The 26,567-nt window shown below is 34.5% G+C and overlaps 1 long non-coding RNA gene across 6 annotated transcripts in view; it reads left to right on the top strand.

Moving 5' to 3' along the window:
- The window catches only part of LOC143250410 (uncharacterized), an 80,932-nt gene that overhangs the window by 14,565 nt on the left and 39,800 nt on the right, over nt 1-26,567 (top strand). For 2 of the 6 annotated variants that reach the window (XR_013028177.1, XR_013028179.1), the window contains 2 exons: nt 14,801-14,922; nt 18,988-19,322. The exons of 2 other annotated variants lie outside the window; for them this stretch is intronic. This is a non-coding gene — a long non-coding RNA (uncharacterized LOC143250410). Of the gene's footprint in view, nt 1-14,800; nt 14,923-18,987; nt 19,323-26,567 lie in introns of those variants that run through there. 2 more of the 6 variants (XR_013028187.1, XR_013028184.1) reach the window with 1 other exon arrangement.

Genomic DNA, 26,567 nt, shown 5'->3' with positions numbered 1-26,567 from the left:
ACCTATTATATACTATAGATTTACACATTCTATTTAATGTCTTGTTTGTAAGCTGCTTAAAGCTGATTTAACCTTCAAGGATTTTTTTTTATTACTGAGGTAATTGTGTGCCCTCGTTCTTTTGCCCTTGGGTAGTCTCATCATGGGAGGCTTAGCCTGATTAGGACTGATTTACAGCTGTATCTGATCTTTAGTGCTGAATACTTTTAGGTGGGATCTCCTGCTGTTGGAGGCGTTCAGATGAGTAGGCCTAGCTTATAGCTAGGCCTAACTGGATGTTGCTTTGATATGTTTTGAATTATCTTTTTTACATGCAGATTAAAGTAAGTGAAGAAATACAAAATAAATTCACAACTATATTTTTACCGTAACGTCAGAACTGATTATTGATGCTTACTTAACATAACGCATAAGGGATAATTGAATTAATGATTAAAAAAACACTCACAGATAAGTAATAATTATCATATAAAAGGTACATTTTGTGCACTGTGTACGTATTACAAGTTAGTAATGCTGTGAATCTTATTTAGTACTAAGTTTATCATCCATATTTCTAAAAATATTTTCTCTAAGGTGCTTTTCGTAACAAAATTCACAAACTTGTCACTGAGATTTTATCTCGGTCCACATCGAAATTATCTTGGAAATATATAAGTATCTATAATATATTTGTACGTAAAATACACCAAATATATTAAACAACTTGCGGTATAAAACGAAGCAGCTTTATCATATATTTGTATTAAAAAAGAAAATTGTGGGTATCAATCTTGTTGGCAAAAATTATAAATTTGATATATCTCGACATTTAATTAACTTCAAAGTTTAAATTAAAATTTACTTTAGTTTCAGGCTATTTGAAATTGTAATATATAACATATATAACAAAAAGTTTCGTAACTATTGCTTTTAAAATAATCAACTTTTAACACTTTTTATAAAACTAAATAATCATTAAATATTAGATCACTATAATAACTAATAACTTTTACACTAAACAGTCTTGTATATCTGACAGTAAGCTCCTCTTCAATAAAACTATTTACGATATTTTTATCCTATTTACAGAAATGGTTATTACTTCATACACTAAGTCTACTCATATAGCGTGTACAAATATTTGCAGTTGATTTCTCTTCGTATAGGTCCTTCAGTATTACTTCAACTTGACATGATTCCTTGTCTTGATCTTGCGTTGCCTGAAGGCTTCCTTTCTCATTCTGATGATACAGAAGATCGTTTTCTCTTCTTGCCATTAAGTTCTTCACTTATGTGGACGTTCTTGTATTTCTCATCCAGTGGTTTTAGGTTTAATGGGTTATTACCTTCTATGACAATGTCACTATTTTCTGGTTTTGCATCTTTGATATCCACACCTGCCATGTCTATCTGCCTCCACTAAGTCCTCTTTCTCCTCAAAGTTCCTATTCAATGTGTAGTAGTTCTTTGTCTTCCTATCCACTGTCACTTTATATTACATTCTGTTTGTAGCTTCCTGTACTTCAAAATGTCCTTTCCACTAAAAGGTCAGCTTGTTGTTGGCTGTGAGTAGCAGAACTAAGACCTTCTGTCCAACTTTGTAATGTTGATCTTTGGTTTTCTTATCATAGAAATATTTCTTACTGCCTTTGATGTGTTTAGCTTCCCCAATAAAACTAGTTTGATAGGTCCAGTACAATATTGCTTTCTGGTCCTTTGTTTTGAAATGTCGATCATTGGCCTTCTTATCATACAAGTGTTTCTTATTGTGTTTGATGTATTTAACTTACTCAGTAGATCTGCTTTGTTAGGTCTGGTACATTATATTTATTGGTCTTTTCCTTTGGAACATCAGTCTCTGGCCTTCTTGTCACAGAAGTGTTTCTTACTGCCCTGATGTGTTTATCTTCTACAGTATAACTGTTTTGATAGGTCAAATACAATATTACTTTTTCGTCCTTTATTTTGTAAGTCTTTTTCTATTTTGTATTGAGCTTGACGTTCTCTTGAGCACTGTCCCAAAGTTTCTTTTGCACTTTCTTCAATTCCCGTAGACTTACATTTGAGATGTCATTATTTGTTGCTTGGAATGGCTCGAACCTTCACATGCTTTTCTTTCCTTGAGCTCTGTGATGACTGCAGATGCTTCATCCATCTCTTCCACCTGTCTAATTTCTCCAATCTTCTACTACCTGGTATCTTTGCAATCATCAAGTCATCAAAGAGAAGAAAAAATAATTCGTCTTGTCAATTTAGTTCTAAAGTAACTGAACCAAAGTGTTTTTGTACACAGGCTTCAAGGTCTCTCACATAGTATGAAGTTTTCACTTTTATTTTTACGATGAAAAACTTTATCATTATTTCACCAACTAGCACACACAGATGCACCTTGCCTGTCATCAGATACCAGAGTGGTTTTCACTGCTGCACTACTGCACCCAGTGTTTTGCCAAAAGTCAGGTTTTATGAGGCTGGATTCTTTACAATAGGGGTCTGTGACTTGTTGGCGATAAATTCGAACAATAAACGGGCAGGACACAATTCACTTGTTTTAAAATAATACATTTAAAGCAAGGCAAAGCATGTCTATGTAGATTTTGTCGAAAATAAAACAATTATTTAAAATTATGGATACAACTGCGGAAACCCAGCGGTTTACTTAGTGAGTTTATCACAGATTTTGTAGTATGAAACAGAGAGTAGAGAAAAATAATTCGTCTTGTCAATTGGGTTCTAAAGTAACTAAACCAAAATGTGTGGACTTATGACAAGGAAAAGAGAATTTTATTTTAAAATTTTAGATACAGCTGTGGTATCCTATACTCTAAAGAATTTTTATACAAGGTGGCCCGTAAGCCCCTACCCATCCATATGTTATTATGTTGTATTCAATTACTCATATATTATAAATTTGTTTCTTTTTTTTTCAAAAAAATATGGCCGATGTAAGCCCATTTACACTTGAAGAGCGTATTGTAACAAGTACGTGGGTACATGAGCGCAAGAATACTGGTGACACCCTGGATACATAAGATATATTGATGGGTAATGACTTACGGGCCACCCTGTAAATATGTTTGAATTGTTATGAATATATTATTTTAAAACAAATGGATTATGTGTTATCCGTTTACTATTTGAATTTATCACCAACAAATCACAGGCACCTGGTGTACAGAATCAGGCATGTCGTACACTACAGCATGTACTACTTCGTGATAATTTACTACAGCATTATAATAATGCACTACAGAACTATAACGACATCACATAGTCATATTTTATTACATTTCTAATACACCGCTATTAATAACAATTTTGAAAATAAACGCCCAGATGTGGTATCAAAGTTTGTTTGTTTGTTTGTTTCAATTTCGCACAAAGCTACTCGAGGGCTATCTATGCTAGCCGTCCCTAATTTAGCCGTGTAAGACTAGAGGGAAGGCAGCTAGTCATCACTACCCACCACCAACTCTTAGGCTACTCTTTTAACAACGAATAGTGGGATTGACCGTCACATTATAACGCCCCCACGGCTGAAAGGGCAAGCATGTTTGGCGCGACGGGGATGCGAACCCGCGACCCTCAAATTACGAGTCTTAACGCGCTTGGCCATGCCCGGCCCAGGTATAAAAGCTATAACTTCCACGTTATGAGATATGGACATCACATTAATAGTAATACTGAACTTAATGTTAACTTCTTTTAGAATTAACTTGAAAGAGCTGGACAAATGTTCGATGTGTACAGCGACTTCCAACTGTTGAGACATCTCAGTTTTATTTATCATGAAGCGTGAAACTCGTAACTGCAAATAAACGATCTTAATACCGTCCTGTGAAGCTTTAATTTGTATATATATATACCGATTGTTTCTGTAGTTTCAATCAATAATTCAACAATAAATCAGGTGACTATTTGTTTACACCAAAGTTCCAATAACATTTGTCACTTGACTTCGCACTTTGGGACTGTAGTTTAAGAGAGCGATAATCAATCCTACTATTCTATTGAAACAGTTAATGATTACTGCTGACTGGCTGTCTCCCCTCTTGCCTGTCAACTCAGATTTAGGTACGGCAAAAATAGATGGATCTTTGCGTAAATATCCAGCACAAACATGCAAAAACCGTAAATTATAGCAAAACGTAATATAATGGGAATTATGTCTAAGTTGAGTTTAAAACCTGTTAAAAATACTATTGCATGAATATTCAAGTTCGGCTGAAATAGTAAAGTTTTTTGTTCTTTTCTGTGATTAACGTTATAGCTTAAATGGCCAAAAGAGGCAGCAGTTAGGTTTAAAATTTGTCAACATTCTTTAACGTGTGATTTATTTTTATTTCGCCAAGAATGATGTTCTGTGTCATTTAAAAAAAAAGTTAAATATTTGATTATAGTGCCTGCGTTAGTTTTAACTGTAAGTCACTATGTAGGAATTTATCTTGTTAGGTTGATGTTAAGCGCAAAACTATAAAATATGCTATTTGTGATCCGTTCACCAGGGGGTATCGAAACTAGATTTTAGCATCTTAAGCTTCCAGACCTACTACTGAGCCACTAACTTATTATATTGAATGGTAACAATTTAGTCAAAGTTAAACTGAGTTATGGCAACTCTAATGAAATAAGTCATATCTCTAACACATTCTCTCTACCCATTTTGTTTTTCAAATATTTGACGCAATATATTTTATGCATTAGTTTGGTTTGTTTTGAATCTCGAGCAAAGCTACGCAAGGGCTATCTGCTCTAGCCATCCCTAATTTAGCAGTGTAAGACTAGAGGGAAGGCAGCTAGTCATCATCACCCACCGACAATTCTTGAGCCACGAAAAGTTGGATTAACCGGAACTTTATAACGACCCCACGCCTGAAAGGGCGACTGTGTTTGGTGTGACGAGGATTCGAACTCACGACCCTCGGATTACGAATCGAGTGCCTTGAGCACCTAGCGATGCCGGGCCTTTTTATGCATTAGCGGCCTAACTCATTTCTTTTATTGAGAAAAAGGCTGAGCTCAAAAAGAAACATGTAGTTTTATTTTAAAATGTTGTCATGGAAAAGAAACGTTAATTACTTATGAAAAGAGAGTAGTTAAGGAGGGGCAATGGAGGAGGAACTTAGTTTATCACAGTAATGGGTCATACACGCAGGTAACAAAGTTTATTACAACTTTCCAACTAGTCAAGCAGTAACAGTATTACTTGGAAAGAACTATTATAAATGCAAAAAACTGAGTTCGACAAAGAGGAAATAACATCTAAAAGTATTCAGTATGTGAGGTACACGTTACTACAGACGTCACAAGCCACCTTATAAAATAGAACTGGACTCACCGATTCCGGTTTCCTCCCCAGCCTGCAACTCCACTAGATAAGGGTTATTATAACAACACTAATGTGTGAGGAAAAAGTCAAGGGACCTGTGGTACAGAATGATCATTCATTAACCTCATCTCGTCTGGTCTGACTTTAAGCTGATGAAAATGTATCTAGCCTGTCTTGGAACCTCAATAAAATTATGAGGATCAGCGTAAAACGATAAACGTTCTGTGTCCGACCGCTGCAAAGTAACAATAAGTAAAGCCTGAAGAATACTGAGACTGATCCATGACGAATCAATTTATTTTCTTTCCTAATATCAAGTGCAAACCATTGACTATGGATGTTGACTTTGATTATGCTGTTGACGAGATGTTAGGTATGGTAGCCATAAAAATATCTCTCCGCCCCTTTGTTTGCGAAGCCTACTTTACACATGTATTATCGTATTACCATTCATTCCTAAAAGTTTTCATAAATCCCTGAGAGGCTCGCAAACAAGATTGACTTACCCACTAGTCTGACAACCCGTGAAATCTCGTTTTTATATGTCTATTTAGAAACAAGTTTTCTTTTGTGACAGCTGGAATTTTTATATACTTATAATAATATGTACCAACTCTTTGATCAGAAATAATTCGAGACTGAAGAGTCTTTAGTTTTTTTCACGTCTCAGAGATGTCATACATGACGTCATTAAGAGATTAGAAACGGATTATCAGATGATGAAATCTAAACACACCTAATTTTCGCCGAAAATACACTGCAGTAGGTGAAATTTTGTCTATTATCTTAATTTTTAGGTACAGTTGAAATAAAGAACTTTGGATACCCGCAATTGTGATTCTGTTTTTGTCCATTTTACACTTGTACAAAATAAATTTAAATTCAGGATATTTCCATTAAAAACTGGTTTATTATTAAAACTCCACATTCTGTTTGCACATGTAAGGTTGGTTCTGTAAAAGTGTATTTGCTCGCCCTTTCTGCCGTGGGAGCGTTATAATGTGACGGTAAATCCCACTATTCTTTTATAAAAGAGTAGTACAAGAGTTGTCGGTGGGTGGTGATGACTAGCTGCCTTCCCTCTAGTTTTACACTGCTAAATTAGGGACGGTTAGCGCAGATAGCCTTCGTGTAGCTTTGCGCGAAATTCAAAAAACAAACCCTTTCAGACTTCCATTGTTTGAATATTGAAGTTAGGCTACAATGTTACTTTTAAAGGGTTTATTTTTGTTTTATTATGCTATAGCACGGTTAGTCTTGGTTAATATCACAGTAAATTCTGTAGATATTATACAGGGTGTCCACAAAGTCCTCTTTTAAAAGTTTATTACAACAAAACCAAAAGAGCTAGAATTATGCATTATTAGCACCTTGTTACTTAACTAATGAAGATTTTCCTGATTTACATATTGTTATCAAAATGTCCGGTTGTTAATGATTGAAAATTTGAACGAAGATTACGACTACACAGGAGAAAGTTCTCTTCTGTGATCTGGTTTGTAGAGTCCAGATCAGTGACAAGTGTTAAATCAAATTACCGCCGTCAATATGGAAACGATCCTCCTTCCAAACCTAACTAACATGAAGATGTAGTTTCGCTATTTTCGAGAGACAGGAAGTGTGATTGACCTGCTTCGAAGGGGATATCCAGGTATCTCTGAAGAAATTATTATTAATGTCCAGGTCTTTCAACAAAGACCTAGAAAGTGTTTGTACATCACACTTCAAGTGACTGATCTCCAACTACCAAGATCAACGGTAAACAAGAGAATGAATCTTTACGCATATAAATTGCAAATAGTTTAGGCTTTACAACCAAAGGATAAAGTCTATTGATGAAGACAACGTACTTAAAAAGGGTATTTGTCTCTGATAAAGCCACCTTTTATGTATCTGGACGAGTTTATCGCCATAGAGTACGAATATGGGGAGAGTGGGGGATCTAAAAGCCTACACGAGTTTTGTGAATACATTCGCGAGGGCACAAATTTGGTGAGGATTCATCACGATAGGTGATAGACCCATTTTTCTTTAATGAACGGAATGTCACAGGAAGTGTGTATTCTGACATATTGGACAATTACACGATTCCCCAGTTAGAAGGGTTACGACAATTCGTTATTTTTCATCAAGATGCCACTGCACTGGTGTTTGACTGTACGTAACTTGCTTGTCTAAAATTGTCTGAAAGATGGATTGAACGCGATGGGCCATTTTCTTGGCCCCTATGGTCTCCAGATATTACACCTTTATAATCCTACTTGTGAGGGTATGTGAAGGATTATTTTTCCAAAGTCCAGTTGCTGACATTGAAACACATTGTAAAGGATAACTGATGGCGTCAGAGGAGCAGCAATAGATATACTGACCAACAAATCGACTGATATGGAGTATGGATTGGATATGGCACAGGCCACTAGCGGTGCACATGCGTACTGAAAAATGTATAAAACTCTCAAAGAATATATACAAAAACTGCATTGTGGTACATCTTTTTGTTGTTGTTGTTCTAATAAACGTTTAAAACAGGAAAAGGACTTTCTGAACAATCCATATTTCTAGTGTTGATGCATTTGAAAAAAAACAACAACATCATTTCTATTCTTTCTTGCCACCCACTAGTACAGCGGTATGTCTATGGATTTATAATACTAAAATTAGGGGTTCGATTCCCCTCGGTGGGCTCGGCACATAGCCTCATGTGGCTTTGTTATAAGAATACGCACACTCTATTCTTTCTTAAATATGATGTTTTATGTGTCACGTATTACAGTTTCCAATAGCCCAAACCTGAGTTAAATTGTAATTCAGATTTAGAAGTTAAATAAATGTTGATATGTATCACAAATTGGATACAAGACTAATACGCATAGGTTTTCTTATAATATAAATATATTTTGATATACCAACAATAACACAGTGTGCAATAATGATCTAAGTACAAAAGTTTTACAAACAATTTTGAGTCTTCCTTCTGATCTGGAATTTCTTTAATGTCTTATCGAGGGTTCACGATGAGTAAATTAATCCTGATTTCATGTATTTGCAATTTACTTCCATCTGTTATACTTTACAGAGTGTAGTATTAAATAATTCTATCCTACTTCCAACAGTTGCTCTTCACTGGGTTCTGTATTAAATAATACAAACCGACTTCCAACAGTTGTACTTCACTGAGTGTTGTATTAGATAATATTGTCCCACTACCAACAGTTGTACTGGGGTTAACTGAAGCTGTATTATTCGTTTGACACCCATCGAATTTTTCACCTCTGAAGTGAAAATATCTTCCTAAAAATACCAACTTCTAGTGTGAATCTACTGAAATTAAATGGTTTGTAATGTCCAAAATTCACAAACGTTCGTGGTGAGACAAATAAAGTTCCAAATTAATAAGCGTTAATCACAATTATAGTTTCCGAAGAGTATGTATGTCCGCTCACGTATCTCAAAAAATAATAAGCCAAGTTATGTAAAATATTTATAGGAAATAGTGTGTTCTCATGGAACTGTCCTCCATACATCTGGTCTCCATCCGGACCATGGATCACTGTCAAGGATTTTTTAACATGGGACGGATAGGATATTTTCCAGATTTTCCTAAATGAGTCGATTACAAATGATAAGCTTTAGATCAAATTTTACAGGCATTGAGACTCTTCAGGATTCCGCAGAAAATTATCTGGATGAATAGGATCTTTGGTCATTTTTAGGACAAAATTTGAAAATTGTTAAAATTCAGTTTCAATGAAATCGAGCTGTAATATTGAACACACACAAACTGTTTATTGATGTTTTATAAACAGCCGATTTGTTACGTCCTATCTCAAACATGAAAGAGCCATGCGGATCAATATCAGTACTATCCCATTCTCAAGAAAATCACATCTGTCGATGACGTAGTGAGATTATCATGAGAACAATATTTTATCAGATACAAATGTATTACAATTTGGACAATAATTCTTAATATATTGCTCGATTGAAAAAAAAACAACCCAACTAAACCTTGATCATGCGGATCCAGATGGCCACCATTATGATGAAATACAAAATAGATAATACCTCCAGAACGGATGATGATAGACGCGTAATTCCAAATCCTCTGGGTAAATTTTATATTACGTAGGTAGAAGGCATGGTTAAAATGCACTATGCAATATATGGAAAATTTTTTTTTTTCAGTTTTACCAACAAATTAGGTTATCATGACCAACTAGATACAAAACTTTATTTTTAGAGTTTAGAAGCTTGGATGAGGACTAACCAATAGATAGCACGTTTATGACAGAATAAAAAATGCAGAAGTCATGAATTATATGTGACATTATTAGTCTTTTCGTAAATTTGAACATTTTCTCTAATTTTAAAAGGCCGAAATATAGTTTTTGAAGCTTCAACCATCCACAGTTAATGGTAAGAGGGATGAGTAGTGTGTTAAACATTAAGGGAGTTTTAGTGTTATAAAGAAACAACAGGAAAACCTAAGTAGCGTGTTATATTCTAAAAATCAATAGCAAACTGGATTGAATTTGCTCGTGTTATCGTGACCCAGCATGACCAGATGGTTAAGGAACTCGACTCGTAATCCGATGGTCGCGGTTTGAATCCCCGTCATATCAAACATGTTCGCCCTTTCAGCCGTGGGGCGTTATTATGTTACGGTCAATCCCACTATCCTGGTAAAAGAGTAGGCCAAGACTTGGCGGTGGGTGGTGATTACAAGCTGCCTTCCCTCTAGTCTTACACTGCTAAATTAGTGACGGCTGGCGCAGATAGTCCTCGTGTAGCTTTGCGCGAAATTCAAAAACAAAACAAACAAACGCGTTATCGTAATGACGTCAAATATAGGCGGCAGAAACATCGTAAATCATTAGCTCCTTGAACATCAGTGGTGGAGATACTAAGGCATATTACACATCATTTTGAATAAAAAATTTGAACAAATTAGTACTTGAAATAAATAAGAATAATTATGTTTGTCACAATCCTACAATAACTTGTAATTTCGCAAAATCACATCAATATCTCCAGACATATAGATCATACGTAGATACAGACAATTAGAATGGTTAAAACTTGAACTTGAACAAACGACAAATAAAAATAAATGAAACTAAACGCTTTTGAAATACATATAAATACGAGATTTTTCGTTGCAATCCAGAACTCTGAGGTGGGCCGGGGGTATGCAGTCTTTTTGATTACTCTTGCTTAGGCCATGTTATGGCAATTCTGATAAAATAAGTCATATCTCTACAAAATACTCTCTATCCATTTTGTTTTTCAAATATTTGACGCAGTAGTTTTTATGAGTTAGAGGGCTAACTCATTTCTTTTACTGAGAAAAAGGCTGAGCTCAAAAAGAAACATGTAGTTTTATTTTAAAATGTTGTCATGAAAAAGAAACGTTAATTACTTATGAAAAGAGAGTAGTTAAGGAGGGGCAATGGAGGAGGAACGTAGTTTATCACAGTAATGGGTCACACACGCAGCTAACAAAGTTTATTACCACCTTCCAACTAGTCAAGCAGTAACAGTATTCTTTGGGAAAAATTATTATAAATGCAAAAACTGAGTACGACAAAGAGGAGATAACATCTAAAAGTCTAATATGTGATATACACGATACCACAAACGTCTCAGAAAATATTATAAAATATAATTGAATTCTCCGACTTCGGTTTCCTTCCTAGGCAGCAACTCACACTAGGTAAGGGTTGCTATGACAACAGTAATGTATGAAGAGAAGTCAGAGTAATTCAAAGAATTTATCTTACACGTGCATTGTTATATTACTATACAGTCCTATGGCTTTTCACAAATCCCTGCAAGGCTCACATACTGAATTACCTCACCCTCTAGTCTGACAACCCGTGAAATCTCATTTTGTATGTCTATTTAGAAATAAGGCTCTGGTGAGGCAGCCGAAATATTTATATACTGTAGATAATATGTAATAAGCATTTCATGAGAAATAATTCTTAGGAGACTAAGGAAGGTGTATTTTTCTTATGTCCTGGAGATAAGGTCATCAAGAGATTAAGTAGGAATTATCAAATTACGTAATCTAATTGCAGCTAATTTGCGGTGAAATGGAATTATAGTTGGGGATGTTTAGTCTAATAACGTCCTATTTCTGAATAGCACTGATACAGGCAACGAACAAGTTTGTTACCTTCACTTTTGTTTTCGTAGTTGTTTTTTATTTTTAAATTATGGCAATATAATTCAAATAGAAGATGTTTTCATATAAAAAATGTGTTTTACCAGTAATAACCTACATTTAAGACTGCATATAAGAAGTTATATAGACATGTTGATTATTTGTTTATTATACTTTCGCTAAATGTAAGCAACTTGCTACTTTTCTTGTTTATTATAACTTGTCTGTGTAAGTAACCGGACACGAGAAGAATGATGTACAACATAACTGCTGCTACGATTTACAGATAAATATTTCGTCCATCTATGTGTAGGAAGTACGAATATCTGACTTGTGAGAACATGTGCGAAGGATCGTCGACAGTGGAATAATAATAAAGGACACTCCTCCCCCGCGTAAAAAGTAATAGGGTCTACTACATTTATTTCCATATAATTGTAGTTACGATTCTACCTGATTGATAACATTAAGGTAACAGAATAGTGCAACCGCCCTGTAGTTAAAACAAATTAAATTGTGCGTTTCTTCCTTTGTCGGCAATTCTTAAGTGTGTCAGGCCCTTAGGACTCTCCCTCTTTTGGCTCGCCCCCTTCTCGATAAACAAAACCTTTTTTCTTTGGTTTACTTGGCACACAATTTGTCTAAAATGCTAGCGTCATCTATTGACTAATAAAAGAAATATTTTCACGTAAAACAACAAAATAGAGTATTTTGTACTTATGGACAGTTACATTACTGGCATTTACATCAATATTTAGGCCCAGCATGGCCAAGTGTGTTAAGGCGTTCGACTCGTAATCCGAGGGTCGCGGGTTCGAATCCAAGTCGCACCAAACATGCTCGCCCTTTCAGCCGTGAGGGCGTTATAATGCGATGGTCAATCCCACTATTCGTTGGTAAAAGACTAGCCCAAGAGTTGGCGGTGGGTGGTGATGACTAGCTGCCTTCCCTCTAGTCTTACACTGCTAAATTAGGGACGGCTAGAGTAGATAGCCCTCATGTAGCTTTGCGCGAAATTCAAAAGAAACAAAAACATCAATATTTCTGCGTAAACAGGGTTACGAATAGCTTTAGAGCGACGGATTAAAACTTAGTATAACTTATTATAAGTGTTTTTCTTCTAAGGAAGTAAAATAATTCCATCTGAAAACAAGCTTTTAAAAATAAAATAGTTTGGACAATCGTTTATGCACTGAAGATACAGATACCAATATTAAAAATTGGGTCTAATTTTATACAGTATTAAATATTTCTGAAAATATACATCACTATTTTAAATAATTGTTGCCTAACATGTTTGCTTACAAAATGTTTATGAAGACTAGTACAATCTCCAAGTGTGCTTCGAGCTAATAATAATTTTGTTAAGAATTCAACATCTTTGGAACATCCGTCGGAGTTTTTGTTTTCAGCACTGAAAAAAATTTTAAAAATGATGAAATTACGTAATATAAATGAGTATACAAAATGTTGTTTAATATTAAGAAAGATTATTTCTAGCAATCTTCAAGATGAAAATGACATCGCAGCAGGATAGTAACACGTTACGTGACTTCTTTAAAATCCACTAGTAAAAATTCTCGATGGATTTACCAAATACCTACAAGTCAAATCGTAAAGTTTAGTACCTCAACAAAACAGGGCTTTAGTTATTTATTTTCTAGGGAAGTACCATCTACAACTCTTACCGACATTGCTAACAATTAAAGTGTTGTAAAGCGTTCAGTCTCGAATGTTTTTTGTTATTTTTGACTTGTTCCTTTTTTACTTTTATTAGCTTCACCATAACAGTACGAATATCATTTAATGCTACAAATTTTTACGTTCCACGTGTTGAAAAACAAAACGTGTAGAGCTCAAACCTATTTGTTTCATAATTTTGCATGAAGGAAAAAATTGCCAAATGTGATATTTGCGCCATATTTACGATAGCGGACGAACACTACATTTTAATGTTATAAGCTTATCATTAATTAATTTTAATGAAATACGTACTTCTTAGTAAATGATAATAACTAAGAACAAGTTATTATCTCAGCTGTAGATAAGTTATACAATAGTCCTTTCTGACGTAAAATACTCACATATTTATGTATTTCTTAGTAAATGATAATAAATATGATTTAAATATAATGTGAAGTTTTATAGATTTAATTATTTATTTCTAATCTCCTTTAAAAATGGTATTTTGTTTTGTCATTATGCTATCTACATTTCTTCATATTCTGAAGTAATATTTAGAAGCTTCAGTCCGGTGATCAAACTGTGCTCCTTTCTATATTTCAAAAAACATAAAATGTAAAAGTTATTTGAAACAAATTAATTTTGACTTGAGGGTTAAATAAAAAAGATAAATTTTTAGGTGATGTTATTTTTTATATTTTGTTGATATTTTTATATTAAAAAGAAAAAGGACAGTGAACTATGCTTCACTTAGCAAAAACAAAAAAAAGTTATTGTAATTTACTTAAGGCATTACGCAGGTTGAATGTCGCATACCAGCATTTATGGCCCAGCACGGCCAGATGGTTAAGGCATTCGATTCGTAATCTGAGGGTTTCGGGTTCGAATTCCTGTCACATCAAAACATGCTCGCCCTTTCAGCCTTGGGGGCGTTATAATGTGACGGTCAATCTCACTATTCGTTGGTGAAAGAGTAGCCCAAGAGTTGGCGGTGGGTGGTGATGACTAGCTGCTTTCCTCCTAGTCTTACGCTGCTGAATTAGGGATAGCCCTCGTGTAGCTTTGCGTGAAATTTAAAAAACAAACAATTAAAACTAGCATTCATATATGTCCTATGGGAAGGCGTACAATTGTGCTGGTGGCGATTGAAGGTATACACAGACATGTAATTTTATTCTGGTTATATATATATATATTAACTTAAATCAACTACACGTACTGAACATATTAATACATTTACACGATGTCAGTGATGACAAACACTCACGTACGGGTTAACAGACACGTAGAAGGGTTTAGAAGGAGAGAAGAACAAATATGGTAATTTTAGAGAGAGACTGTTAGGTGGATATATATAAATATATGAAAAGGGCGTTTCATAGAAAGACGTAGCCATATTAAAATTAGGTAAATATTATAAAAATCACATGAACAGATGATTATATAGAAATGTGGGTAGATTGATAAGTAAACAACGTTTGTACTGCAACCGTCAGAATTCGTTAAAGTGAAAGATGATTTATAGTATTTGTTTAATATTCGTGAAGTCACCGCTTTGTAAAAACATTCCAAGAAGATGGATAACAGTGGACTTGACAGCTCTCCAGTCAAGTTTTTTTTTATTATTTATTCTTCTACAGAAACGTAACCAAGACAGAACGGTTCATTTATTCAGAGCTTCCAAAGCTGCAGGGACACAAAAGCTCCTAACCTGACGAGCATTAATCATTTGTAACAGAATGATTGGCACATTTTTGTAGAAGTAAGTTGGTTTAAACACGTTTTATTTAAGTTTTTGTTGCATCTTTTATATCAACTTCTGTCGTTCCTTGCGCTGTTGCTTCATCAGTTTTATTGTTCGCGTCTCCTTTTACTTTCTCGTGTTTGTTGATTTTGATGAATCACCACTGTACAGCCTACCTGATGCACTCTGTCGACAAATGTAAAAGGCCACCATTCATATCAGCTTTAGCCTACTGAATAACAGGTTTTATTTACTTTAGCCAAGTGAATGCGCGGAGGCCTTCCACTAACACCATTACCGTTAAGCCTAACTCTCTAACATAAATATAACCTGCAACAACTTAGTCGTGGGAAAAGTTACATAGAAACTATGATGGTGGTCTAAAATCTTATTGACACTTCTCTACCATCCATCTTTCATACATGAAGAATTATTTTCTGCGCATTTATACCTTCCCAGCAAATGCTCCACATTTTAAATATGTCGGATGTGGGAGCATCCTAAGTTTGATCAGTATTTTCAATATCGTTTTTCGCAAAAACTCGTTTTTCAATACTTATTTTAAATTATGAGCTCTGAAAGCAATTCAAGAAGGTATAGTAGATAATATAAGCAAAATTAAAAGTTATGCTAAAAAAAACAAAAACAGTTGTTTCTGTGCCTTAAAGTGACCCCTAATGATTTTACTTTGATTTACAATTAATATCTTTAGTTATTTATTTTCATTTATGCATAATGTGACCATACATGGAAAAGGCTGCATTAAACCAGATAACGTGATTTCAAACAGATTCGCATTTATCAACAAATTAGCAACTAACTTTCAACAGCTGCAGACAGCGAATGATCATAAACTTCTATCTGTAAATAATTAGTCATCTAGCAGCAGAAGTGCATTTAACCTCTGCTTGCGAGTTTCAAACATGACGGATTAAAATTAGTTTTTTCGAAACAGATGGAAATTCTTGTGCAAACAAACTTGTACCAGGACTCATTAAACCCTTCTTACTCTGTAAAGAGGGCTGATAAATTTATGTTAAAGCAATTATGAATATATAAATTAGCGTGTTATGTGACAATCAAAGCCAGTATAAAGTTCCGGTGGAATAGAATGTATCAAAACTACTGAAGGCTTATAACGCTAAAATCTGAGTTCTGATACTCGTGATGAGTACAGATCGCCCATTGTATGACTTTGTGCTCAGCTAGAAACAAATTATATACTATTTGATGTTTTATGATTCGGGTCGACATGGCCAAGTGGTTAAGGCTTTCGACTCCTACTCTGATAGTCGCGGGTTCGAATACCAAACATGTTCACTCGCCCTTTCAGTCGTCGGGGCGTTATAATGTTACGGTCAATCCCACTATTCGTTGATGGAAGAGTTGGCAATGGGTGGTGATGACTAACTACCTTTTCCTCTAGTCTTACACTACTAAACTAGGGACGGCTAGCGCAGATAGCCCTCGTGTAGCTTTGCGCGAAATTCAAAAACAAAATATTTTGTGGCATTCGTAAGGGAATATATTGCCATCGAAAAATTGATCGCTGTAGGAAAGTTATATAATAGTCCTTTTTGACGCAAAATACTCATATACTTAAATAATGTTCATATTGGTATTCAACACTTAACTGACAGAAATATTTCATGTATGTAATGACATTGGGTCAACTTGAGGAATCAGGATCATCCAAAAAGAGCTCTGCATCAAATCGTATCCCAGTAAGCAGAGTGCGGCGTTTTGTAACAGTGGCTAAAGCCTTCTACAGATCCCAAGAGACAGTACACAACACAATATTTCTCTAAAAAGGAAACACGCGTTGCTTCAGCGAAATATATCTGTTTGAGCAGTTGGAAAATAAAAATGGTACTTATGCTATTTGATATGAAGAAAAACAAGCCAAGTTTTCGGATTTCTGAATGATCGAACTGTTAAAATGGGCAATGAGAAACCATCATCCTTGTACATTACATGACTTATGAAAATCAAGCAGGGAAGAGTGGTGGGTTTTGGACAAGAGAATATTATGAAAACAATATCTGGTGAAAATAACGTTACAGGGTTATTGTCAAAACGCACTATCCTCAAATAGGGAATTGCTGTTCATGGTGACATGGACTGTAGCGGTGTTGTGATGTTAAAAAACTTAATATATATCTTAATATAACGTCCTTAACCTCTGTAGCATAAATTTTGATTCATCTTACAAATGCGATTCACCATAAGATACAAGATTTCATCGAAATAGAAACATCCATATTTATTTTTTGTATCTTACTTAAGTATGCATATTTGTAGTCTAAAACTCAGACAAATTAACATTTACCTTAATATATTTAGATCGCTTTCATGATTAATAAGTAACGAGTGGATAACACATCAGCTTTTCTAACAGGTTCAAAGGTCGATCCAAATTCTCACACATCTTTCTTTTAAGGCAGTGTTTCTTAACCTTTTTTGGATAAAGGGCGCACTTGAGAATCAAATTCGAAAGTTATGGACTCTCTACCCCAAGAAACAATGCACATAAATAAGAAAACACACACATACACACAAAATAATGAAGAAAAATCATTTTTTTTCCCGGTTCATGAACATCCTGAAACCTTTAAGAACTCCAATTCTATAGACTTCTTTGAAGACAACAACCACAGTAACCAAGCGATGCGTATGATATATAAACTAATAACAAAGATGAGAAATTATTAACCACTTTATAATTAAACTTAGGTAATCATATAGGCTACTAACCATGACAACTAATTACATCCTCTTGTCACAACCTTACCATGAGTACATTTTGATATTTGTTTAGCTTCTTCATCCAAATGACATTTATTTTTGTATGAGATCTTTGCATTAGCCTGAGTTCAAATACAATTATAATTATTGTAATATTGTAGTCTTTGATAGATTGTTTAGGCAGAGTATTCATGATGAAACTTTGTAGAATGGACGACAACTGCCTGTTGTGGAGATACAAGTGTAGAGGACGACATTTCGAAGTCTTCCACCTTTCGTCTTCGTGTGTGTGTGTTTTCAGAACCTGAATATGAAAGGCAGAAGACTTCTGAAACGTCGTCCTCTACACTTGTGTCTTCACAATAGGCAGTTGTCGTCCATTCTACAAAATGTGATCATATTGTAATATTGGTTCTTCCAGTAACAGAAACTGGAGTTTGGTCTGGTTGTCAGAGATCGACGTATCTATATACTTTAATACAAATACTTAGCACACATGCACGTATATATACAGACAAAGGAGTATGTCATATTTAGACACTTAAGTCCTCTTTTCATAAAGAGTGATTTTCCATTTTATTGTCCTCCGCTGATACAGCAGTAAGTCTACGGATTTACGACGCTAAAATCAGGGGTTCGATTCCCACGGTTGGACTCAGCAGATAGCTCCGATGTGGCTTTGCAATAAGAAAACACACACACACTCAATTTCATTAAACTTAGTAGATTTGAGTTTGAGTTGACAGTTGAAATGTTTCAATCGCTCTTAATACAAATACTGTATTGATTAATTTTTTTCTGAAACACTGTTTCTTTGTAGAACATTGAATACAACTGTGGCATCTTTAAACTGTAAAAATTGATAATGTAAAGATGGCACAAATGATTGTTGTGAATTGTGCTCAAAAACTTCTATTTGTGAGTTTTACGAACTAGGAATTAATAATGACAACAGTGGAATTTATTTATTAAGTGGCATTGATCCATGAACTGGATGAGCAAGTCAGAAAGTTTCAAGAGGCAGGCGGCAGAACTGCCTTATGTATGATCAGCTCAGATGAATTATTGAAATGGTATTTTCAATACCTCCTGAACAGGCCATCAGAACTTACAATACTATATAGTGTTTCCTTTTATAACAATATTTACGTAATGACTGATTCATAAGTTTTGGGTTTGTTTGGAATTAAGCACAAAGCTACGCAATGGGCTATCTGTGCTTTGTCCACCACGGGTATCGAAATTCTGTTTCTAGCGTTGTAAGTCTGCAGACATACCGCTGTACCCATGGGGGGCAAATGAAGTAAATCCAATCTAATAAGTGTGTTTTTCTTATAGCAAAGCCACATCAAGCTAAGTGTTGTGTCAACCGAGGGAAATCGAACCTCTGATTGCAGCGTTGTAAATCCGAAGACTTACTGCTGTCTATCCAGGAAACCAAGTTTTGGAAATGTCTGTAAATATCACAGAAAAACGTTTGAATTTCTTGTGTTTTTATGTTCTGCTTGTTTTTTATCACATGATATGTCACACACCAAAACAACGATGTCAACCAATTTCACTGAAGTGACATAGTTTGAAATGGAGTATCCGTTTTTATAAGTATTACTAATAACTAGTAGTATTTAAAATACAATCCAAATTCTAGTGTAAATAAAGTTATCATAACTCCTCGAAGATGGCCTTTTTTTTTTTTTAAAGAAGATGGTGTTCCTTTGAAAAGGTTAAGTGCAGGGTGAACCGGGAATTACCAGACAATAACATATAAACAAAAAATATTACAGTTCGAATATCATTGTATTTATAACATACTTATAAGTAAAACCTTCATATGTGTATTGAAATGCTGCGTTAAAAACATGCATACTTTTCAAAAAGGGAGTAAATGTAGGGATGGCTGATATCAATCCTTTAAAAACAATGTAAAGAAGATATTAGGATGACATTTACATTATTCCTACATAATAGCAGATCCATACATTTATTTCCTTTTTGAAGAGTTTTTTTTATTATTTGTTGAAGCCAAGAATTACACAGATATACAGACACAGAAAACAGAATATGCTGAATATTATTGTAAACAAGAATGTAATTGTAAAATGCTGCTTGTGAACAATGATAATTAGTGAGACGATAAATACTTGATAATAAAATCTTTTATGGTATAAAACCAACAGTTAATTTTCGAAAACTTTGAGAATGATATATCATTCATAATAAACAAATGTTAGTTCATAGAATTTTGACTCTCAGATAAATAGGAACAGTCTGAAGTAACTTTTATACTTACTACAGAACGACAACTATGTTAAAAAATTATATTAGTATTAAATGACAGTTTCACACCATAGCTGTGAAGACGTTGTAATTACATAAACTTTTCTTTCTTTCTTTCTTTTGACAAGTATTTTGGTGCAAATTAATTCTCCAATTTTAGTTATGGTTGACAACATAATCTATATTAGTCATATTCTAGCGGTTTAAATATTTATGGTTGTTTAAGAGCAAGTTACTTTTACTCTTTTATTGTTAAGTAACCTAGAATTGACATTATACTGCAGTAAAAACGTACGCAAAGCAAGTCATGATCAAACGATGCTACCAGACATTCCAATCTTCGGTCATAACCAGCTGACCAAAGGGAGAGCAAACAGTCAGAAGTGCTTGTCTCCTGTGTGGCTACTTGAAACTGGATAACCGAAATGACTGCCATTTGTATATAACGACCTCACAACTGAAAATGCACATTGAGTTCAACGAACCTAGGCATGGCCAGGTAGGTTAAGACGTGCGACTCGTAATCTGAGGGTGGCGGGTTCGCATTCCTGTCGCACCAAACATGTTCGCCTTTTCAGCCGTGGAGGCGTTATAATGTTATGGTTAATCCCACTATTCTTTGTTAATAGAGTAGCACAAGAGTTTATTTACTCAAGCTACAACTTTCTATTTTGACTCCATGCTGTTAGTTAGAATAGAATTACATTTGGTTTTAAGGAAAGGCAAGTTTTGTTAACTGCAGTTGGACGTTTCACTCACATGAGGGTGTTATTGTATCAATGAACAGAATTGTTGATTTGATCACAATATCAAACTGTTTTACTGTTATCATCGTGTTAAATGTGATAGTAACACTATCCAGTTCTGAAAACAGCAAAAAAATGTGATTAAATATAGAAGCAAAAACTAATGAATTAATGACGTGTTTTATAGATGTAGTAATGGATAGGCCCGGCATGGCCAGATTGTTAAGGCACTCGATTCGTAATCTGAGGGTTGTGGATTCGATTCCCCGTCGCACCAAATATGATCGCCCTTTCAGCCAAGGGGGCGTTATAATGTGACGGTCAATCCGTAATTTCGCACAAAGCTACTCGAGGGCTATCTGTGCTAGCCGTCCCTAATTTAGCAGTGTAAGACTAGAGGGAAGGCAGCTAGTCATCGCCACTCACCGCCAACTCTTGGGCTACTCTTTTACCAACGAATAGTGGGATTGACCGTCACATTATAACGCCCCCACAGCTGAAAGGGCGAGCATGTTTGGCGCGACGGGGATGCGAACCCGCGACCCTCAGATAACGAGCCGCACGCCTTAACACGCTTGGCCATGCCGGGCCAAATGGTTCGTTTGTTTGATAATAACCACAAAGCTACACAATGGACAATCTGTGCTGTACTCACCAAGAGTATCGAAATATAGTTTTCGCGTTTTAAGCCTTCGGATCCAGTAGCATCTTAGTTACATGTTCTTTATTGCTAATTATGAATTTCTTAAGGCACATTATGCGTTTATAGATTAGGTCTTCAAGTTTGTTTATCTATTCTTTAAATAGGGTTACTTATAAGGTCTTCTTTTTAGATCAGTATGTATAACTTCGTTGACTATGCCATATTTTGATCTAATTGAATTACACATTTAATTTGTTGCCACTACTTATTTATCAAGCTTACGCAGATCGTTGTAAGCGTAAACGTTTAGCATGCATTACTCACTCTGACTTGTGTTGCCACTGTGTTGATCTTGACTAAAACCGTTTTATTTAGCGTTTTGAAAAATTTGAATTAACTTTTAAGTTCAACCGCAACATCACCTGAAAAGGAGACACCCGAGAGATCATAAAAAATAAATGCATTTTCACTCTATTTCATCTGGAAAAAGTATTTTAATAATCAGATAAAACGTTTTTTATCTTGAAATAAATTTAATCGAATTAGTTCAAGGAAACAACAAAACGACTGTGTGACTGTTTCATACGAGAAATTGTGAAGGAAACTAAACTGAATAATGAGACGTGAAAAATAAAGTAATTTTGTTTATCTTTTAATTTTGCGCAAGGCTACATGAGGGCTATCTGCGCTAGCCGTTCCTAATTTAGCAATGTAAGACTAGAGGGAAGGCAGCTAGTTATCGCCACCCACTGCCAACTCTTGGGCTACTCTTTTAACGACGAATAGTGGGATTGACCGTGACATATAACGCCCCCACGGCTGAAAGGGCGAGCATGTTTGGCGCGACGGGGATTTGAACCCGCGACCCTTAGATTACAAGACGTATGACCCTAACCACCTGGCCATGCCGGGCCATAAAATAACTAGCAAAAAAAACCAAACAATCGGTCAATTATGAAAAAAAAGGTAAAATATCAACCAAAAGATATAAACTAAAGAGTTATTACAAACAAGAAATGTACAAACAGAATACTTTAAACACAAGCGCTACGGCATCTATAATTTGTAAAGGAAACAATAAAACAATCTGAACAAGCAGAAAACATAATTACTATTGACAACTAAGCACCAGAATTACTCATTACTAAACATAACCAGGCTACTCTAAATAACAAAGCTATGAAACTATCGCTTGCAAAATGACTAAAGGATCACATTAGCAAAGCAAAATTTAAAAGATAATGTAAAAATTCTAAACGAAGAACTTACGAACTATTCTAACAAAGTATTTCAAGAGCGAGATAAGATGAAAACAAATATAATAAATTTTCACCAGGCCTTACCTTCTAGAATCTAGAACACATACCTTTCTGAAAGACACACCAATAAGTGATTTTATTCGAATATTGTTAGGATCAGTGCTAAATGTTTCTTATATGTTAATTACAAACTTCTTTTTTCTTTGTCAATTGAACTTACTAATTAATTTAAATGTAACTAGTTATAATTTCATACAGCAGATGGAAGCACAATCTAGACTAGAACAGTGAGTCTTAATTTGTAGTTTCTCACCACCAGTTCCCTTTTATTCATTCATTTGGCGCTTGAAAAGATTTCATTGTTATGGTTTGGTTTGAATTTCGCGCAAAGCTACACAAGAGCTTTCTGTGATAACCGTCCCTAATTTCGCAGTGAAAGACTAGAGGGAAGGCAACTGGTCATCACCACTCACTGGGCTATTCTTTTACTTGTTGCTGAACTAGTTTAATTATATTTGTAGGCATGTTATAAAGAGTGGGAATGGATATTGTTTCTCAATGTAATAAGAGGATGTATAGGAGTGAAGACAGTATGCGATTCCTAGTAGAATTTTAAAAGTTTTCTGGTTGATAAGATAAGTATCAGACAATATAATTTATAACTAATCATGAACATTACATAAAAGTATAAATGTTTATTAAGGAAGATTCGCTATAATCACGTGCGAAACGGGATGTTATTCGTAAAAAAATGTTATTATTTAGTTTGTACCATTGGCTAAATCTCGTATTTAGGGAGCAAGGAAATCCATCGACTAGATCTTGTATTTAAGTAGCCGTGGAATGCGAGAATCGAGGAGTTATAATGTGACGGTCAGTCCTACTGTTCGTTGGTGAAATAGTAGCTCAAGAGTTGGCGATGGCTGGTGAAGACTAGCTGCCTTCCCTCTAGTCTTACAGTGGTAAATTAGAGACGGCTAGCGCAGATAACTCTCGTGTAGCTTTGCGCGAAATTCAAAACAATCAAACAAAACAAGACTACAGTTATAACAACAACAAAAATGAAGTATAAAAGGATGCTTTTGCGGGCCAATCTTATTCTAATAAATGGTCAAACGGTCCTTTTCTGGACCATCTTTGAAACAGCAACAAATGTAAAAAAAAAAACTTCTATTAGGAGCACTTTTACTCTAGCAAAAGAAGGACAACCAGTCCTTCTTAAGGAGCAAATGGATAACAATTCTTTCTTAGGTGGCAGTTTATTAGAAGAATAAAGGATGTTCCATTACAACTACACCTTCATACCTCTCCTCTTGTACAAAAACCATCTTCATATTCTTTAATTTGTTATGTAATGGGATTGAAGAGAAGTTTCTGAACGTTTGTCATTACCATTGTTTTTCCAAATTAACTATCTGAGGACTTGGTTATGTCTGTCGTATCTCCACTGAGTATTGGTACTGGGTGAAAAGTTTCTTTTTTACTTTCACTCCTACGTTATTATGCTTCTTATAGATTTGTCTCAGTGTTTTTGGCACCATATCTCTACCCTGCCTGATTTTCAAGGAAGCCAAACAGATTTATTAAAAAATTACAGTAGAAAAATATTAATAAAATATTCGGGTAACGAATTTTTGCTTTTTCTAGTTCTAAGCATCATGGCCAGTAATTAATATATCCTCTTTTATTCGTGCTTTGAAATTACTGGCGATCTCCTCGTGTCACGTTGATAAAGGAATTCGAAAATATGCTTAACAAACATCATATTCAAATGTGTGTGCGAAGAAAGGGAGATATGAAGCAGTAATGTCCACCATTGTTATTAAAACCTTGAGAATTCAGTAAACCTCTGGAACAACAATAAATAGTGTTTTCAGTTGGATATACGTGATAACTTATGATTGGTGAAAGTCTGCATATCGTCAAAACCTTCAACAAAAGATGTTCATATTTGTATTCTGTATTTTTGTTTATACTACTGTGAGTATTTGCAATCAACCTAATTTTGAACTAAAACTAAATGTGTAAGAGACATCTCCTCACTTGAAGCAACTAAACGATTCCCCTAATCTTAATATTAAATGATATATCTTTGTTTTAATATGTACTTTTCACGGAATTGGATTACAGCTACATTGGGAATATTGATTATCTTATATAACGTGCTATACACATGGAGTTATAAAGGAGAATGCACGGTCGATGAAACTTAAAAGCTTAACAAGCACAGTCAACGAACTTTTTGCCTTTTAAAGCTATCGATAAAAAAGTTGAACTACACTAAAAACCATTTTTTTGTTATATTGTTACATTGTTAACAAATATCTCTAAGAAAATAATATCTTGATTTAATCACGTAATATGTATTGTATAATTGACTGAATATTGTATAATGTTTAAAAGGCTTTGAGGATTACATTGAAGAAGAAAATAAAAATTATTATCATACAGAAATGTGTTAAAATGTATTTAACTGTATTATGGTTTTTCATAAGCCAGTGCTAAGTACAAAACGGAACATACGACGATACAGTTATTAAGTAGGGTTAGCTAAAAAAAAAAAGAAAAAAAGAGAAAGAAAATATTTCGTTCTAATATTTATCTTGGTAAGAGCTCGATGTCGATTTCAGAAAATATCATTTAATTGAGGAAATTTTGTTCATTTCTGAATAGAAAGTAAAAGACGGATTAATTTACAAAACGTCACTACATTGGAGTTTTTCGTTAGGATACTAAAGTTAGAGAAACTGTAAAAAAATATTTTAATGGGCAGATTGGTTTGTTAGGTTTGTTTTGAATTTTGCGCAAAGCTACTCGAGGGATATCTGCGTTAGCCGTCCGTAATTTTGCAGTGTAAGACTAGAGAGAAGGCAGCTAGTCATAACCACCCACCTCTAACCCTTGGGCTACTCTTTTACCAACGAATAGTGTGATTGATCGTCACATTATAACGCTCCCACGACTTAAAGGGCGAGCATGTTTGGTGCGACCGATATTCGAACTCACGACCTTCGGATTACGACTCGAACGCCTTAACACACTTGGCCATGCCGGGCCATTTAAAAATGTATTTTGTAGAAATGCCCCATAGTGTGGCACAATCTCACATGTCTGTAAAACGTTATGGTTACTATTCTGAAACAGTAAAATATAATAAAGAAATATCTTTATTTAAAAAGAAAATAAAGAGGAACAAGAAATGAGATATAAATAAATGTATATTTTCATAAAATAAAAGAAATAAAGTAAAAAAAATAAAAACGTCTGGATACGATACCTAATGTGAGCAGTACATACGCTGTGCACAATAAGAAACAAACAAAGCAATAATAAATCTAGTCTTCATATTTGACCACATAAATGTTCATTTTGAAAAGTTTGATTTCAAAAGTATATAGTTATAATTATCGTTTACCGTGTTTCACAATATTTCATAATTAAAGATATAAGAGTAATATTGTGTTATTCTTTGAGGGTTGTTACTACTATTGTCAATGCGTCCGACCTTCGTTGTTTAATAAATAAAAATTATAAAATAACATAATAAGATTTTGTTTTATAACATACAACTGACTGTTTTGGCGTCCTCTGCGTTTTCGAAAAACAAACCTATGTTCTCTATTTCCCTATTTCAATTGTCGATAGATAGCAATATTTTGAGAATTTATAAGAAAAAAAAACTTAGGTTTTATTTTTGAAAATAAACTACGAACCTGCTTTAAATCAGGGCTTCCTTATTAACAATAATTTTGTTTTTTCTGGCAAAAATAAATAGACTCTTATGGACTTCAAACGCAAACGTAAATATATGTATGTAATATTATACTCACTTTGCTTTAATGTAAATTTAATATATCTTCTATGAATGTGGTACCATATTCACATTGTGACACTGATGTATGAAATATACTGCAAACGAAATGTAGTATTATACTCTATAATGCATAAAAAGAAAAAAACCTACTTCCAAGCATCGAACCACCTGGAGGAGAA

The sequence above is a fragment of the Tachypleus tridentatus genome, chromosome 1, assembly GCF_004210375.1.
Source record: "Tachypleus tridentatus isolate NWPU-2018 chromosome 1, ASM421037v1, whole genome shotgun sequence".
Taxonomy (NCBI): Eukaryota; Metazoa; Arthropoda; class Merostomata; order Xiphosura; family Limulidae; genus Tachypleus; species Tachypleus tridentatus.
The sequence above is the reverse complement of the archived record's forward strand: the minus strand, read 5'-3'. Positions and strand labels throughout refer to the sequence as shown.